Consider the following 18485-nt stretch of genomic DNA (forward strand, 5'->3'; position numbering starts at 1 on the left):
GGAACTCACTCTGTAGACCAGGCTGGCCTCGAACTCAGAAATCCACCTGCCTCTGCCTCCCAAGTGCTGGGATTAAAGGCGTGCCCCACCACCGCCCAGTTTAAGTGTAATTTTTCAAACCCTAATTTTAACAATGGTTCTTAAATGCTTTAACCTCCCTTTTAGCCCATCACCCAGCAGAGGTAGTGGGAAAGAGAGAATATGGGGGAAGTAAGCCTGTTTAGAAAGGTTCTTTAGAGCAACAACCATCTGTGCTGTCTGGAAATCAGCAGTTCAGTTCACAGGTCAGCAGCAGCAGCTCGATTCATTTGCAAACATTTTACGAATACACCAACAGTCCAGTTTGGTAGAGTCAGGATAGCAAACACGAATCAGCAGAGGTGGCACCACCTAGCAGAGACAGACAGGCCTCTCAGCCTTGGCTAGAGTCAGCAGCAGGAGAGAGCAGCAGGAATGCTGGGAGAGGTTCTCAGCTGTGCCTCTCTCAGCAAAGTGGAAGATCAGCAAAGACTTGAGACCAACAAGCATTGCACAACTAGCTCTACGAGCAAGCCAAACGCAGCCTCCATCACTGTCCATTGAGTTCTTTTTATACTACCTCCAGACATCAAGTGTCCTCCTTGGGTCCTGCCTCAGCACCTCTTGCCTCAGCACATGCATCTGTCTCAGCTGACATCACTCTGCCAATCAGCCCAAGCCACTGAAGCAGCAAGAAACTGCAGCACACCACCAGAAGCTTTTTGGTGTGTTTTTCTCTAAGGAGTCCCAACAAATGGAGCTAAACTACAAAATGTAAGGCAGACCAATACATGCATGTCATTGAAGAAGCCTTCATCACGTGTCCTTTCATGTGCTTGCTTTAGCAGAACATCCTTTCACCTGTATCCACTTCAATGAAACGCTCCTTCACATGTTTGCCTTAGAAAAACATCATCCAACACAACTGACAAAGAACCCTTAAGTTACCACTTCAGAAGGTTCATGTACAAATGCCCTGAGACAGGAAAGGTTTTGGTGATGGAGATGAAAATGGGCTGTATGATTGGGCTATATGGCCTGAAAGGAGTCTGGAAAGCTAGGTAGGGACTACATCAGGTGGGACCTTAAAAGATTAGTAGGTCCTGATGACTTTGGTAGGTCTTAAGAGTTCAGACCAAGGACTCTGAGTTAGTGTAATAGTAGTTGCAAGAAAGAAGTGGTCAGACCTGAGGGATATTTGGTAATAGGGGAAGAATCAAGCCCTTGTCTTCCTTTCCTACTTAGACTATTAGATAATCAACTAACAAAAGAGGAGCAATTTCCTTTGTAACTAATAAACTAAGGTTAATAGAATTATATCACCACTTAAAAACGCCTAATAAATTCATTGGTAGAAGCATTACTCATTAGTGACTGCTAACATTACAAATAGAAAAAGACAAGCACACATGTGTGTATTGCCTAATGGAAAAGTGCACAACCACCTATGAAGTAATCTTGCCCTAAATCAAAATTGAATCTGATAAAGCATCTAGATCACACTACTGATTCACACAAAAGTACAGGAGGGAAGGGAACCTGTTATATGTACCAAATGTCAAAATTTACATTGTGGCAAAAACCACAACATAGTCAGTAATATCCAAAAGAGGCAAATAAAATAGAGACCTTACAACATGCATCAAACAAGCACAGTACAACTCAACAAACTGGAAAAGATAATATATGTGAATGTGGATAAACAGAAAGCAGTTCGTCTCAGGACTGTAGAGCTGAGGTAGAGAGAGTAATGGCTAATAGGTCTGGATTTCCTTTTGGGTGATGAGAAAGTTTAAAAATTGACTATGGTGGTAGTTGTACAACTCTGTGAAATATTAAGAATCTCTGAATAGTATACCTTAAATGTGTGGATTATGAGATATGTAAGTTGTAGTTTAATAAAACTGGCACACAAATTATATATACAGTCTATAGAGTATGTATTATAATCTGGCATGGTCTGAAGATAATAAACAGTAGCTGGACTTTCAGTTTTGAATGAGTGAGTTTAGTAAGTATATAGCACACAGAAGCAAGAATAAATAGAAATAAATAGCAAGTATCAGATAGAAACCAAAACATCATCCAATCAGGCACTCAGAACATCCAGCAGAAACTGACTGCCAAAGCTCCATCAAGTCAGCCAGCTAGAGCTCCTGACTGAGAAAGCAGAGTGTCCCTTCAGGTGAAGCTTCTTAGTGAAGGAGCAGATAGCAGCAGAGAGGTAACCGCATCATCAAACTGGACCTCTAACACCATTTGGCTGAGGCCGACTGGGCAAGCTGAAGCAGTCAGATGAACTCCCAGTGCCTATTCCCACGCCAGGCATTTTAATGTCCCGGGGTAGACAATAGTAACCTCTGTTAGAAATGGTTTCCCTTAGTGCTGTGTTCAGTCATGGTGCTTTCACTCTTGGGTTGTTACGCTGTTTTCTTCTCCTGGTGTTACAGAGGTATGTGTGCAGAGATGGCAGTCCATCCACAGACAAAGGGCCTTGGAGGATAATATGAGAAAAACATGCTTGCATTTTAAACAGGGGATGGGGAGGCAACCCCATTTCCAGAGCCAGCTTCTCAATAAGCCCAAATACCACATGACAATTTGCACATACTATGTATGATATAGTTATATCTCAAATATCTTTTATATTATTAAAAGTATAATATAATAGAACTATCAAAATATAAAATCATAAAACTATCAACTATGTAAATGAAGAGATCTAAAGATTTAGAAAAATAATCCAAAAAATGGAATATTTCTATTCAGAGGAAATAATGTTATTCAAGAAAGACCATCATATTTTACAGGTGAAAAATTAACTCTGCAACTGCCATGTTTCTTGAAAGAGACAAGGAAGGGCCCAGATGGTAGTGTTACGAAAGCCACAGAAAGAGCCTGGGACTTTACCTGAGAACAATAGGAATTGTTGGCTGTTGAATGACATGGTTGCTAAGCATTACAATTCTGTCTTCCACTTGGACAGTGAAGAGAAGGGGGAACCAGGTAAAAATTATTACAACTGGGTACCATCTGTTATATTTTAGGGTGGTGGCAGTGGGAATGAGCATTGTTGACATGAATTGTTCGATTGGATTGGCTTGCAGTAGGATAGGAAAGTGGCAAAGTTGACCTACCTAACTAAGGGGACCATTAGAGACTGGCACATGGCATGGTAAGGAAAAGAGATTGGTTTTTGTTTATACAGTTGGAAGGAGCTAATAAAGAAGTAAGGCTGGGTTGTAATGGGCTCTCACTGAAAGAATTCCAGTCAGACTAGAACCCTTTCTGATGAGTATAAAGCATTCTTTCTCTGAACTTTGGTTTGGTCTAAATAACTAAGTTTGCATTCAGCAGTTAAGGGTCTACCATGAGAAACTATTTTTGCCAGAAATGGGTTTCCCAAACAGCTCATGGATAAAACAACCATCCCTTCTGGAATTTGAATTCCTCAGAATCATCTACACTGGGTTAATAATTAAGAGTTCCTCATACTGTCTAGTTTGTTTGTTTCACCTGTGTACAGGATTCCAATTTCACAAAATCCTTCCAGCAGAATTATTCAACACGGTGTCAAAGAAAGGTCTACCTATTCTAGCAACCCAAGGGCAAGTCTCTGCTAGCTCGGGAAGAAAAAAGGTGGGAGGCTAAGAGGCCACAGAAAATGATCCTGCCCAAAACCAAAATACAGAGAAGGGTTCCAGCAATAGCTAAGCTGCGTTTTCTCTCCCACCCTTTCCAAGCATTTAGAACTTTGCCTTTAAGAGACCAGCAGCCACCTGTTGCTTAATAAATTCTTTAGACCTAGGGTGGGAATGGGCTGGGAGGATAGCATTTTTAGAGACAAAATGAGAAATAGACAGAGCTTAAGAGAAAAAAGGAGAGGTGCTTGTGCTCCCCCCTCCCCCGTGTATGTGTGTGTGTGCACTCCTGAGTTCTGCCTGTCCTACGAACATTAACTGCCATTTCTGTCCCTTGAGTTACAATTAGAAATGTCCAAATGAATGCTCTCTTGACTGTCCTATTAAATAGACTAAGACACAGGCTTTATTTGTCTACTTTATTCCCACTAGATTCTTCTCCCGTTGTTTTTCCATGACGTATGTTTTCAGTACATACTCCACCAAGGGCCTTTAGCTCAGGCGCCTCTGTAGTTAGGAAGATTCTTCAAATCTCACTGTAAAGCCAGGCCCGATTTGTTTTCTGATGTTGCTCATCACTGAAATGGAATAATAAAAACATGATAGAATAATATTAAGAAACTTGTAGGTTAGGTTGTCAAGGATTAAATACCTTCTAATACTTGAAAATTTGTTGGAGCATAGTCTTTGATTTTGTTGACTTTATTTTGAAAAATTTCATCGCTTTGGGTGCTCTGGTAGAGAGGGTGGTTTAAGTCAGAGGCGGCCAAGTGTCTAACGCAGCTGGGAAATCAACCTACCTTGCACAAAGAAGTCTTTCGGTTTAAAAACTGGAGGCGTAGGTACACAGCATGCATATGCAAATGCCCAGCACCAAATTGCAGCAGTCTTGACTGGCATCCTGTCCTTCTCCTCTTCTGGGGCGCAATCCCATTTGCCTCCAGGAATACTCCCTCGGGCCCCCAATGCCCCCAATCGCCAGGTCTGATTCCCTGAGGTCCGAGGTAGCCACACCTTAGGGTATTTAAATATCCTACAGACAGACTTTGCCGCGACCGAAACTCAGACAGTAACCCTCTAGACAATAACAGTCAATTTTCGGTGATCCACACATTCTCTTCCCCAAGGGCGAGACTGTGTACTAGGACGGGGTTCACTGTTAGGGAAGGAATAGTTCACAGTTGCTTTAGGTTTTAGAAGTCAGTCTGTGTTGGGGAAAGAAAAAAAGACATGGGAGCCAATTTTTTTTCTGGTCTGCTCAAAAACTGCACTTCCTGCCATGGTAATCAGAAAAATGCTATGGCAACCTCAAAGTACTACAAGGCTGCTAGACCTGTCAAGACGCTCGGTAGTAACCCTTGCGGGGGGGATCGCTGATCATCGGGGAGAAAGCAGGGGAGCTCGCCAGGTTCTCAGAGGCCCTCGTGGCCACGCCCTGATAGGCCTCAGTTTCCACGTGTGAAAAATGGCCACACCACCCAGATTCCTTTCCCGACCGAGAAATGCTGGAGTGCTTTGCTGCTACAGAAAACCACCAGGGGAAGAGAGTTTCTTTCGGTTTTTAGCTCCAAGAAAAGCAAATCATCCTAACGCTGGCTTCCTTCGGCGCAGGAGCAGACCACAGCTACGGGACGACAAACCGGACAGGCCTCATGGCGCTTATGCATACGAAGCTCACAGACAAGTGCACACAGACTGGGTCAAGGCCCGCTGTGCTTCAGCGTCTGGCTTGCACCACGGGCGAAGGACAGCTCGCACTACGCTTGCGCAATAGCCGCGCCCCGCCTCCAGCGCGGCCCCGCCCCTCCCTTTCCCTAGGCCGGGCCGGCCGGCCGCGCGGAGCATTGTGGGACACAAACAAAGTGCCCCCAAACAGGCTGGAGTGAAACGAGCGGCTACGGCGGCGCCCGCCCGCCCGCCCGCACGCCCGCACGCGCGCTGCGGCGGCTCCCTCCCAGCCTCCCGTCCTCTCCCCTCGGTCCCTTTCCCCTTCCCCACCCCGCCCCGCCGCGGCCAGCGCAAGCGAGCCTTCGGCCGCCCTCGGCCAACCGCCCCCAACGGCCGCCCGTGCGCAGCGGGCTGGGCCCCTCGCTCCTCCCCTCAGGCCCACGGGCGCCGGGCGCTCTCCTCCTCGCGCCTCGCACTCTCGCACCTCGCGGCCACGCGGGTGAGCGGCGCCGCCATGCGCGCCCAGTCCCAGGCTGCACACTGGCCTAGGAGCGGCGGCCCGAGATAGGGTCCCCTGAGCCTCCCGGGGGAGGAGAGGAGCCAGTCGCGCGCTCCGCCCCCTCCCCCCGGGTTGCCGCCACCGCCGCTGCCTCCGCCACCGCCACCTCGCCGCCCCAGCCTGGCGGGGAAAGGAGGAGCAGTTGCAGGCCTCCGGGCCCCCGCACCGCCGCCCGCAGGTAACGGGAGGGGAGGGCCAGTGGGGAGACGGCGGGCCGGCCTGGGGACTGACACCACTTGTCACCCACCTGGAAGCGGGAGGGAGAGGAAACCTGGTTTGTCACCCTGATTCGTGCTGGGAGGCACCCACAGGGTCCCCCTCATTGGCCATTAATCCTTAGAGGGGGACTGGCCTTGGTCCCAGCGGACCTGAAGCCGTCACCCAGATCTTCCAGGAGAGCCTATCGGCAAGAAAATCCGCCCAATAACAAATGCTGTGCTGCCGGGCCATTTATTACCCGCTCACCTGGTCTACGCGCGAGCCCTAGACCTGTTTATTCCTTCCTCTCCCAGGCTGCCCCACTCGCCCGCGTTGAAACGGCACTTTTCTTAAAAAGAAATGAGGAAGAGAATGCAAACACTTCTAACCCCCTCCCACCTACCTGAGGATCACTCTGTAGCTGGTCTTTTTACTGTCGGCCTAACAAAAAGCTAGGGGTTACCTGCAAGTGAAATGACAACTAAGTTCCAACTGATTAAAGGAAATCGCATCAGTTTGGTTTTTGTAAACCTTAACCAGAATCTATTGAAAACCGCGATGTTCACGTACTTTCACGGAACTTACAGAAATTAAGACCAAAACTACTTTTTAAAGCATATAAGCATACTAATCTGTTGAATGTGTGTTTTCAGAAAAACTCTCAACTTCCGCTTATTAGCATTTTTTGCAGAGATAAGTTAATACCCAAAGCGAACTATACAATATAATAGATAACAGAGGCTGGATAAAGATTTGATATTTCCTTTTGCCTTTTTGGTAATTCTTGATTTAAAAAATACTACATAGATCTTGATTTTTTTTGTTCCTGTTTACTTTGATTTCCAGTTGATTTACAATATTCGTTTATGTCTTTGTAGTTCTCCCCGTGGAATATAAAAAGGAGTGTTTTCTTAATCCATTTGTATTTTATGGTGATTTGTATTTATTAATTACAAAAACCAGGTTTACTTACTTTGTGCAACAATGCTTTGCTTTGTTAGATCTGTAGTCTTATTCTTAGAACCTGGCGATATAGTTACTTTTGAGTTCTATAGAATTGACAGAAACTTAGTAATATTAATTGTAACTTGCCTTAGGTTACCCAGTTGACAATTGAACCCAGAGACATTCCTGGGTAAGATGCCTTTTTCTGCTGTACTTCTCAGTAATAATATAATTTCTTTTATGGCCTGGAAGTTTTCCGTTTCACAGAAGTTGTCAGGGAAAATGCAGTGAAGGTAGATAACCAGACTAGTGGTCAATCCTTTTCTCCGCATTGTTGCCAGTTTTTGTTGTGGTTGCTACTGTTGCTGTGGTTGAGACAGTCTGCCTCTTCCTCCTAAGTGCTGGTTGGGATTAGATCACCCCACACACACACACCATGTTTGATTTTGTTTGTTTGTTGTTTTGTTTTTCGAAACAGGATTTCTCTGTGTAGCCCTGGCTGGCCTGGAACTCACTCTGTAGACTGCCTAGCCTAAACTCAAGAGATCACCACGCCTGCCTCTGCCTCCCAAACACTAGGCTTGTGATGTGGCCACCACCACCAGGCTCCATGTTTGATTCTTTTATTTCCTAAAAATACCAAGTCAAATTAAAAATGTCCATTAAAATTTGTGTATTCAGATTTACTCTGTTGTTCCTAAGTGTTTCCACAGCTGTAGTCAGTCAAGGCTATTGTGTTGCTGTGGTGATTGAGTATACTCAGTCGGACCTTGTGTTAAAAAGGGAGGTACCCAGGGCACTTTTCCATTTTCTGGGCACTTAACTGACCAATTGTTCTGTAGAATCTGGCTACATATTTGAACTTTGACCTTGTCTTCTGAGTGTCAATTCACTTACTGTTCTTGTTAAGTAAAAGTTTGGTTCTAGACCTGTCCAACTGCTGGTCCATGGTTGTATCCAAAGGCAAGGATATCTGTGAATACATCCCAACACAAAGTTATAAACTGAAAATACTAGTTTGTGTGTATGTGTGCTTATAGCTTCATCAATTGCATGATTTCTTTGAAAACTTTGTAGATAATGGTGATAGCATCTTGTCAAAAGATTGGGCATACCTGGAACAAAGATTTTATTTGTTTAAGGGAAACCTTACTTGGCAAGAATATTTAAATGGATGATACCCTGTATCTCATAATTGTATATGTTAGGAGGTTTCTAGTGTTGGGACACCACACAGTTGGTAATGTTAAATGTGACTGCTTGGTTAAAGTGGTAACTACAAGGTCTTTTATGAAGGTGTTGTTTGAGAGTTTGATTATATGTGGTCTTAAAGTACTCTGATGAGAAGCAAGTGACTTCTGACTATACTTTGCTTAGTGATTTTTTAGCTCTTAATCAGTTACTTAATTGAAGTTTCCTGAAACATTTTTCTTTATTAGGTATTATGATGGTGATGTATCCTAAAGTTCTTCCTTTTCTTTTTTTCTTTTTTTTCTTTTTCTTTTCTTTTTTTACAGGGTTTCTCTGTGTAGCCCTGGCTGTTCTGGTACTCACTCTGTAGACCAGGTTGGCCTCGAACTCAGAAATCTGCCTGCCTCTGCCTCCCAAGTGCTGGGATCAAAGGTGTGTGCCACCACTGCCCTGCTAATATTGATTTTTAAAGAGATGGGGAAATTGTTAAACAAATTGATTTTTTTTTTCATCTTAGGGGGATTATGATAGCCATTATGAACGTTAGATTTGGGGTGATAGTACTACTAGGGACTTTTAATTTATTCATTTTATAACCAAGTAGGACCCTTTTTGAGGGCCACATTGGTCCCCAGTTTGTAGATGAGAATCTTTTTTTTTTAAGATTTTACTTATTTACTATATACATGAATATTTGAAGAGTACACTGTCGACTGTACACTGTCGCTGTCTTTGGACACACCAAGAGAGGGCATCAAATCTCATTACAGATGATTGTGAACCACCATGTGGTTGCTGGGAACTGAACTCAAGGCCTCTGGAAGAGCAGTCAGTTCTCATAACCACTGGCATTTATATGCTGTCTGCAGATATAAAGGACTCTTGGACATGTGATTAGTGAAGATAGCACATTTTATTTGGATTAGACAAATTTAGTAAAAATCCATAACTATATGATCTAAAATACTGTGCTCACATAGTTTTCAGAGAGCTCAGTGATTGTCTACAGTAGCCATGCAGCAACTATAGCCCAGTGTATGTTTATGTGGGCTAATAAGATTATAGTTGCTGGCATTTCTTGTACCCTTCCTGTGTCCCAGCTACATTAAACATTTTGTGAATCATCTCAATTAAAAGCTCATTTTAACACTTAGATTTTATTTTGCAAGTAAGAAAACTGATATTCTCTTCTAGAGAATTAAATGGTATGTCTTAGATGGCACTGCTAGTGAGTGGCATACTCAGGTTTTAAATTCAAGTGTATCTTCAAAGTTCTTACCTACTTTATGTAGCTCACAACTGAGTGTAGCAAGGCATGACCGTGAGCTTATTTTCAGTCACTATACATAAAGAACTGCATGACTAACATTATACTATAGGAACACTGAAATTGTATTCTAGAAGTCACAAGTACTTGTCATATCTATTATAAATCCTTAGATTTCCCCTTCTGAGAAATGTGGGAGGCCTGACCCTGTATCAGAAATCAAGATGGATTGATAAGTAGATAGGTTCTTGAAGGAAAAAAAAAGTATATTACAGAGTGTAGCTAGGCCTGGATGGCTATTTAGATAATTAACTATAAGTGTTTTAAATTTTTTTCTCTATATTTGAAAGTTTTCACAGTACTCTGTGAGGAGAGGATTAAATAGCTATTCTTAATTAGGAACCAGTATTGCAGGGGCTGTAGCTCAGTGGAGAAGAGTACTGTCCCAGCATGTGCGATAGTTGCACTGCGCATTGAGGTAGTGACAGGCATAAACCTGTAATGTCAGCACTCGAGCGTTGGAAGCAAGAGGATTAAGGCCATCCTAGACCTAAGCTAGTTTTGGCCACCCTGAGTTGTTGCATGAGGTCCTGTTGCAAAACTGCAATAAAGTTTGAGTCCTTCAAAACAACCACCTCCACTCCTCCAGTATTATGGCAGCTAACAGAGACCCTCACGCAGTCAGTGTACAGAGAGTAAGAGATGTGACGTACTCAACCCTAAGTGAGATGTATATATGTTTACCTCTCAAGCTTGGGATCTTCTACGAAGAGGGTACAGCCAAAGATGGTGGCTGACTTCAAGGAAGTAGTACTTTCTGGACACAACAGGACAGTTATTCATGTAAACTTAGGATTAAACCAGGCAGAATCCCACCGCTACCTGAGGAGTTGTGATATTTGACAGCTGTTGAGTGGTTTTCTTTAATTTTAAGACTCTTGGTAAGTTGACCATACTACAGGGCAGGTCTCATTTCTGAGAGTAAGTTGGGCAACATAAAATGGATTCATGGAAAAAGGAGAAAAAGAAAACTGAAAGTTGGGTGGGTAGGGAGATGAGGGTGGATATGGGAAAAGTTAGGGAGAATGTGATCAAAATACATGAAGTTCTCAAAGAATTAAAAGTACTGACAACTGATTAAACACCAATAAATTATATTGTCTTTGCGTACAATAATCCTCTGAACTTCTAGCTCATCTTTCTAGGATTTTTTTTAAGTTTTTAAAAATTGATATTGGGTGAAGGGCATATGAGCATGTGAATATAGTTACAAGTGGTTGTGAGCCACCTGCCATGGTGGTAGGAATCAAACTCAGGTTCTCAAGCAGCAGGAGTTAAGAGGTCTCTTAACCACCAACCCTCTTCTAACCCCCTCCTAGACTTGTAAAGGGAGTTTTCCTCATTATTTAAGAGACAATTACGCTCCTAAAAATAATTTTAATACCCTTACAACTATTACGTGTATCAAAAATAATTTCTCCCTGTGGTTTACTGACATAGAACACAGTTCATATAAGTTTTATGAAATGTTTTTGTTTTAAATGCCTCTAGATTCATTATGAAACAGTTATCCCACTAAATAAGGATTGACTAAAAGTTACCTCGGTTAAACTGAAAATCTTGGAGAAGTAGTTCATTATTGTTCTTTATATTAAAAATACCTCATTTTACATCATGAGCTAAAACTCTTTAGTCTTAGTCATGGGTAGGTTGATGGTATTAATGCTGGTTTGTTGAGATTGGGTTTCATTGTGTAGTATATATAGACTATTTTGAAACTCAGTATGTAGCCACGAACTCCTGGCAGTCCTACCTCAGTTTCCTCAGGGTTGAGATTGCAGATGTTATGCCACTGTTTAGTTTAGTCATTAGTGACTGCACCTGTTTGCCTTTAAAAATACAAAGAGGCCTCTTCAGCTGATGGAAACATTTGCAGAGACCCACTGCTACCTGGGGAGCGGGCCACAGTGTGGGGCAGGGAGGTGTCTTGTAGAAGAGTTGGAGATAGAATTGAGCAAGCTGTTGTTAAACACATGAAACTCAAGAAGAACGAAGACCAAAGTGTGGACACTTTGCCCCTTCTTAGAATTGGGAACAAAACACCCATGGAAGGCGTTACAGAGACAAAGTTTGGAGCTGAGACGAAAGGATAAACCATCTAGAGCCTGCCATATCCGGGGATCCATCCCATCATCAGCCTCCAAACGCTGACACCATTGCATACACCAGCAAGATTTTGCTGAAAGGACCCAGATCACCAGCTGTCTCTTGTGAGACTATGCCGGGGCCTAACAAACACAGAAGTGGATGCTCACAGTCAGCTATTGGATGGATCACAGGGCCCCCAATGGAGGAGCTAGAGAAAGTAACCAAGGAGCTAAAGGGATCTGCAGCCCTATAGGTGGAACAACAATATGAACTACCCAGTACCCCCCAGAGCTCGTGTCTCTAGCTGCATATGTATCAGAAGATGGCCTAGTAGGCCATCAGTGGAAAGAGTGGCCCATTGGTCGTGCAAACTTTATCTGCCTCAGTACAGGGGAACGCCAGGGCCAAGGAGTGGGTGGGGGAGCGGGTGGGGGACTTTTGGGATAGCATTGGAAATGTAAATGAAATAAATACCTAATTTAAAAAAAAAAAAGAATTGAGCAAGCTGGAGGGGTCAAAAGCACCACAGAAGACCTACAAAGTCAACTAACCTGAGCCCATGGGGTCTCACAGAATCTGAACCACCCACCAAAGAGTGTATAGGGGCTGGACCTAGGTTCCCTATACATTTGAAGCAGCTGTGCCCTTAGTCTTCATGTGGGTCTCCTAACAATTGAAGCAAGGGATATCTCTTACCCTGAAACCTGTCATTTATCCCTCTCACTAGCTGGACTGACAACTAGGCAGGCCTCAGTGAAGGAGGATGCACTTAGTTCTGCTCTAACTTGATGCCCTAAGGGAGAGGGTAGTGGTGGGAGGGAATTGTGAGGATGGGACTGGGAGGAGAGGAGGTTGGGAGTTTTGATCAGGATGTGGAGTGAATGAATAAATAAATAAATACAAATAGAAAGAAACCTTAAGTTTGAATTATATTCTTGCTTGAAAGCTACATTAATTTCTTCATTTAATATTAGTGTCTTAGATGTTCTTGGCCAGAAGATTTACTTATTCTGGAGTCGATCCTGGTGCCCAAGAGGCCAGAAGTGGGTGTCGAAGCCCTTAGAGCTGGAAGTATAGGCAGTGTGAGCTATGTGAATGCTAAGAACTGAACTTGGACCCTTGGAAAGAGCAACAAGTACTCCCAAGGCTCTTTTTTTTTTTCTTGGTACACTTCATTTTCTTTACCAACAAAATTAAGATTCTAAATAATGTGTATCTCATGGTTATGTGAAATGAAATCCTATAATGTGAAAAAATAATTTAAACATCACTAGGCACTTGTTATTAGTGATTATTGTTACTGTTTTCAATAAAAGAATCATTTCGTAAGTTTATGAAATGTATCTTAAGTGTAACTCAAAAAGCCTTAGGTCATTCTTGCTACCACTTTTGATCTCTAATTTCAATTGAGTTGTCAGTGGCCCCTTGCCATGCTTCTGGTTTGGGTTGGTCTGTTGGTTGGTGGGTTGGAGACAGTCTCACTCTAGTCCATGCTGACGGATGCAGCACTCCTATTCAACCTCCCAGGTGTTGGGATTGCAGGCACCTGCATGTCTCCCAGTTTCTCTTGCAAGGATGTCTTACCACGTGTGTGCATGGTACCCCTGTGAATCAGAAATGGGTATTAGATGTCCTGGCCCATTGTGAGCTGCCGGGTGGATACCGTGAGTTGGACCTGATCTTCTGCAAGAGCAAGAGCTCTGAACTGCTGAGCTATCCCTTTGTCCTGAGTTTTGAGACAGATTCTCTCGCTGGATCTAGAGCTCACTAGTTTATCTAGACCACTTGGCCAAGGAACTTCAGGTAGTCACCTGTTTCCACCACACACCTTACTGTGGGATTACAGATGCATGCCACCAACCTTGCCGTCTGAGTTCTGAGATCCAGATTTAGGTCTTCGTCCTTGCAATTTACCAACTGAGCCATCTCTGGGTCCCCTGGATATTATTTTTGCCATTGTAGTTTTGTTTCTTAACTCTAGTGCTTCTTTTTATGTTTTTATTAGTTCTTAGTTTTATTAGTGACTGTCCACTGGCTGCATTAAAAACAAAAACCCCTTGCTTTATATCTTTGCCCTTGCAGCATCTGATTGTTGCACTGGCTGGTTTTGTGTGTCACCTTGACACAGGCTGGAGTTATCACAGAGAAAGGAGCTTCAGCTGAGGAAATGCCTCCATGAGATCCAGCTGTGGGGCATTTTCTCAATTAATGATCAAGGAGGTAGGGCCCCTTGTGGGTGGTGCCATCCCTGGGCTGGTAGTCTTGGGTTCTATAAGAAAGCAAGCTGAGCAAGCCAGAGGAGGCAAGCCAGTAAGTAACATCCCTCTTTGGCCTCTACATCGCTCCTGCTTCCTGCCCAGCTTGAGTTCCAGTCCTGACTTCTTGTGGAAGTATAAGGTGAATAAACCCTTTCCTCCCCAATTTGCTTCTTGGTCATGATGTTTTGTCCAGAATAGAAACCCTGACTAAGACAATTGTATAAATCACTCTTTGAAGTATACAATCTGCTTGGCCTCTGGAATGTCACAGTATCTGGTTACAACTTTTCCCAGGTTTTTCTTTTGTTATTTCTACCCTCATTACTAAATTATCTTTGATCTGTTTACCTGAAGGTAATGAAAAGAAGGAAATGAAAAAAAGTACCAGTTTTGAACCAGACATGATGGCATGAGCCTTTATCTAAGCACTCAGGAAGCAGAAGCAGTCAGATCTCTATGAGTTTGAGGCTAGCCTGGTCTACATAGTGAGCTCCAGGGCAGCCAAGGGCTACATAGTGAGACCTTGTTCCAGAAAGTCAGAAAATAAGAAATAATTTCTTTCTTTCTTTCTTTTTTCTAAATGAAAACCTCTGCTGGTATTCTTATAGGTCCACCATACCAATCTTAAATTGTATATTTCAAGTAGGAGTACCTCATTGTCTTATCAATTATACCCAACTAAAGTACTTAGAAAATGGTTTTAAAGGAATCTATGCTGGGAACATATATATGATTGATCATAATTATCTGTGGAGAGGACAGAACTGGTAAACTACATTGGTATTATGTTGCATCCATAATCCAAATACAACTGTCTCAGGAGTTCTGTAGAGAGAAAGCAATAGCCTAGTAATAAAATTAAGGTGGAATTTAATTGAAAGACAAAGTTCTCAGTTAGATTGTTTCACAGTGATGTTAAAAGGTTTTTAAGATGTGGATAATTTGAAAACACATTGTGTGGTGGTTTGAAAGAGGTTGGTCCCCATGTGTTTGAATGCTTGTTCCCACTTAGAACTGTGTGGGAAGGGTTAGGGAGTGGGAGCTTGTTGGAGGAGGTATGTCACTGGAGGTATACTTTTTTTTAAAAAAAGATTTATTTATTTTATGTATGTGAGTACATTGTAGTTATCTTCAGACACACCAGAAGAGGGTACCAGATCTCATTACAAATGGTTGTGAGCTACCATGTGGTTGCTGGAAATTGAACTCAGGACCTCTGGAAGAGCAGTCAGTGCTCTAACTTGCTGAACCATCTCTCCAGCCCTGGAGGTGAGGTTACAAAAGTCCACGCCAGACCCAGGCCCTAGTCCCTATCCCCACCCCCAACCCCCATCCCGTCCCCTGCAACTTTCAAATCAGATGCTGTTACTCAGCTACTGCTCCAGCATTTTGCCTGCCTGCCTGCCAACATGCTCCCTCCATGATGAGCATGGAGTAAACCTCTGAAGCTGTAAATAAGCCCCCAATTAAATATATCCTTTTATAAGTTGTCTTGGTCATGGTGTTTCTTCATAGCAGTAGAACAGTGACTAAGACACATTATAAATGGCAAGTGACACTGAAATAGAAGACATTGCACTAATGTGAGTAGAAAGAGCAAAAGAATAGAATTTAACCTAGTGAGAGCATTCAAGTACAACTTCCAAAAAGGATGTCAGAAGTTGTATTTAAAGAATAAGGATCCAGAATTGGTTTTACTGAAGTAGAATTTATATTAGAGTATGAGGGAGAAGTGGAAGCCTAAAAACATCTAAAAGGAGATTGGAGCTAATAGCTTGTATATATAGTGAAAAAGCCTAGCATCAATATAAATTGCTATTACTGTCCTTGTGAGGTTTCTTTTTCTTTTCTTTTTTTTCTTTTTTTTCTTTTTTTGCACTGTGTGTATGTGTGTTGCGTGCACATGAGTCCAGTGGGTATGCACATGGAGGTCTGAGCAGCAGGAGTGGAAGAGTTTAAAATTTGGGACTAGAAAATTGCTAGAATGCAGAAGATAATGGGCCATTCTGGTTGGAGTTTAAAAAACTAGAATGCTAAGAGAAATATAAGTGTAGACATCCAGCTCAAAGTTTCAGAGAGGAGCAAGGTCTCCATTGGGAAGTGGCTAGATGCCATTGAGGTTATGTCAGTGCATGTAGTGGGCTGCAGGTAGTTGGCAGAGTTAATGTCAGTGCAAAGGTAGTAGTATTTGGAGTATGTGGCATGGTTACTTGCTCACTGCTCTTACCCAGGTCTATAATTATATTTTATTGTTACTCCGGATTTCATCTAATTCACTCTCCGATGGATGCCAATACCACAGGATTAGTAACTTTGGGAGGAATTTAGTTTTCTTAGTTTTTCTTGTTTTTCATATTACTGTGCTAGGATTATTTTATTGACCAGAATTTTTATTAACTTTATTCCTTCAGTTGAAATCTTTGCAGTGTTCAAGTGGGGCTAGATTGTAGAAGAGTTGAGATATTTAATGGTTCAGAAGTTATAATCTGAGATCAAGGGCCCAGAGTGTTTGGCGTTTCCTGTATATCTTCTCCTAAGGTAGAATTTTAACTGCAGGGACAACCACAGCTCTTAACTATTCACAGTTACATAGTTATACAGTTGCCATACTAGCTTGAAAACAACAGTAGTCCTCCCCTCCACCACCACCACCACCACCACCACCACCACCACCACCACCCCCTTTTTAAACAGTTGGAGGCTAAAGGAACGAGGATAAGGATAGTATGATGTATGATGGGACTTCAGTTACTAAGATTCATAGAGGGAGAAAGAAGGATGAGTGAATGTGAGGTTAGGGATAAGTAGTATAGTAAATCAACTTTGAAAAAAAATCAAAGAGGGAGACAAGCTTGCAGAGGAAGCTTAAGATCCTGTTCTGATCTACAGATTTTACAGATTGTTAAAACTATGGGAGTTTTTGGTTCAAAAGTATAAAGAAAGATAGGTTAGGAATAAGAAAGACCATATGAGTTGTGCATAGGAATGGAGATGCCCAACTAGAGACTGGATAGAACCAAGTAATTTTAAACTAAAGCAAGAGTATTTTGAGATATGCAATAGTGAAGTTTAAAATTGTCTTTTAAAAAGACAAATGTAAGAATACTAAACCAAGAGATAAAGTGTAATAATAGATTAGTTTTTTTGCATCAGTGTTCTTCGTTGGGGGATAAGTTTTGAGTCATGGAGGTGTTCGGTTTGCAATCCCAGTTCAAACTCATAAAACCATCTTTGGGGTGTGTACTGCACTAGGGAATTTAGAGCAGTTAAGCTTTCAAGTAAGTTTCTGGCACAGCTGCACTGCGTTGAGTGTGTGATTCTGTTTCCTCCTTGGTCTTCTCTAGATGATGATGTTAGGGCCAGGCATGAGCAGGAGCTCTTGATGGCGTTAAGGACCACCAGTCTTGTCAGAGTAACTCACTTCAGTCCCCGTTTCCACAACCAGGGCAGCTATGTGGAGCCTAGGGTCCCAGCCAGCTCTTGCTTCTACTGCAGTTCTACCCTTGAGTGTTCTATGATGCTGGCCTGGGGGGTAGGGGTTGTTAAGTCTGGGGGTTCTCAGGGACTTTGCTTAATCTTCCACCTTGGCTCCAGCTTCACAACATCGGTAGGTGTTCAGCCTTTGCTCCTGCAGCTGACCCCCAGGCTTGCTATGTGTGCAGGAGAAGCACTGCCCCAGCAGTTTCTACCACCCTCTTCCCAGCCACTCCTGCCTGCACTCCATGGAACTAACAAATTAATTTACAGGTACTAGGTACTGTCTCTTACAGGAATAAAGATTATTGTGTTTTTATTGTGACCATTTCTTTCATTGAGTCTTATTGGTGGAATTCTCAATCCACCAACTTAGCCGTAAATTCTGTGCTTGAATTTAGTTTATTTCAGATGATTGGTCTGACTATTGGTAGGGATTTACCATTGAGAATTGATCCTTTACATGAATAACAACGAGGTCAATGAATGTTGTCTGAATGTGAAAGATAGTGTGAATTGTTACCCAGTCAAAAACATTTGCTATGATGAGATGCCTTTTTTTTTACACTTTTAAAAAAAGATGTTTATTTTATGTGCATAAGTGTTTTGCTTACATGTATCTATGTGTATATACCACATGCCTGCCTGGTGCCCAAGAAAGCCAGAAGAAGGTATTGAATCCCTTGGAACTACAGTTACAGATGGTTGTAAGCTACAGTGTGGGTTCTGGGAACTGAACCTGGATCTTCTTTAAGAATGACAAGTGCTCTTGATTGCTGAGCCATTTCTCCAGCCTTAGCATGAGTCTTGTAGACAGGGATGTGAGCACATAAATCCAACAATCTGGAACTAGAGTGATTTTGTGTAGTTCGTGCTTTCATGCCTTTTTGGTTATTAGTTTTGTAGTACAGAGTAGAGTAACTTGTGATAACAAAGGGGAGGCAGTTCCTACAGTGAATAAAAGAAGTTCAGGGCAGATGATAGAGATTGTCAAAGTCACAGTCTAAGTAAAAGAAATGGGGCTGGAGAGATGGCTCAGCGGTTAAGAGCACTGTTCTTCCAAAGGTTCTGAGTTCAAATCCCAGCAACCACATGGTAGTTCACAATCATCCATAACA

At 42.6% G+C, this 18485-nt stretch overlaps 1 protein-coding gene and 1 long non-coding RNA gene across 5 annotated transcripts in view; one reads left to right on the forward strand and one right to left on the reverse strand.

The window, feature by feature from the left end:
- Positions 1–4064: 4064 nt before the first annotated feature.
- LOC110301852 lies at positions 4065–5410 on the reverse strand. The gene is made up of 2 exons (XR_002378745.2): positions 4460–5410; positions 4065–4237 (listed from the first exon to the last, which is right to left on the reverse strand). It is a non-coding gene; the product is annotated as an uncharacterized LOC110301852 (long non-coding RNA).
- A 255-nt stretch (positions 5411–5665) lies between these two features.
- Zbtb44 (zinc finger and BTB domain containing 44) overlaps positions 5666–18485 on the forward strand; it is a 40083-nt gene continuing 27263 nt past the window's right edge. The window contains exon 1 of one of the 4 annotated variants that reach the window (XM_021172529.2): positions 5666–6064. The gene's annotated coding sequence lies outside the window, so the exon portion shown is untranslated. The remainder of the gene's footprint in view (positions 6065–18485) is intronic. The other 3 variants (XM_021172530.2, XM_021172528.2, XM_021172531.2) reach the window with 3 other exon arrangements.

This window comes from Mus caroli, chromosome 9 (assembly GCF_900094665.2).
Source record: "Mus caroli chromosome 9, CAROLI_EIJ_v1.1, whole genome shotgun sequence".
Taxonomy (NCBI): domain Eukaryota; kingdom Metazoa; phylum Chordata; class Mammalia; order Rodentia; family Muridae; genus Mus; species Mus caroli.